Source organism: Oxyura jamaicensis, chromosome 1 (genome assembly GCF_011077185.1).
Source record: "Oxyura jamaicensis isolate SHBP4307 breed ruddy duck chromosome 1, BPBGC_Ojam_1.0, whole genome shotgun sequence".
NCBI classification, from domain to species: Eukaryota; Metazoa; Chordata; class Aves; order Anseriformes; family Anatidae; genus Oxyura; species Oxyura jamaicensis.
Window position 1 is genome coordinate 167812210 of NC_048893.1, and position 700 is coordinate 167812909.

The 700-nt window shown below is 25.0% G+C and overlaps 1 long non-coding RNA gene across 1 annotated transcript in view; it reads left to right on the top strand.

The window, feature by feature from the left end:
* The window catches only part of LOC118164220, a 20527-nt gene that overhangs the window by 10773 nt on the left and 9054 nt on the right, over positions 1–700 (top strand). The window lies entirely within an intron of this gene.

Here is a 700-nt window from a genome sequence, read left to right on the forward strand (position 1 = left end):
AAAAAAAAAAAAAGAAAAAAAAAAAAGATTAAAAGATTAAAAGATTAAAATGGAAGGATAACTTGGAATAAAATAGTAATGAATATTTTATATAAAAGTATATTTTACATAAAATATAAAGTATTTTCTCAAGGCTAACACTGGAGGCAGCCTGCTACAGATGCATAATATTATATGTGCAAATAATTGCTGATCTCAGAAGAATAAATATACAATGACTAGTATAATTCTGGGAGTCTCTAACTAAAAGAAGAAAGATATTGTTAGTTACATGTTAGACCAGGTAGCCCTTTACATAAAAGTTCACAGATTTACTTAACTGATAACAGACCCAATGAAAAAAAAAAAAAAAAAAAAAAAAAAAAAAAAAAAGCTACATTCTACTTGTCATTTTTAAGTGTCAAAACCTTTATGATGAACTAGTAATTGAAAATAACTATCTACATAAATTGATCAATAACTATCAACTATCAACATCACCTAATGTTGATGTGATCCTATTGATTTAAATAGATTGATTCTGATTTCAAAAGAAAGACTTATGGACAACATTGTCATGTAATCAACTTTCCTGTGCTCCATAGATTAAAATCACAGAATAAATCAAACTTACATGCTCACAAAAATGTTTAAAATAAAATGAAGTGAAATAGTAGAATAGAATAGAATAGAATAGAATAGAATAGAATAGAATAGAATA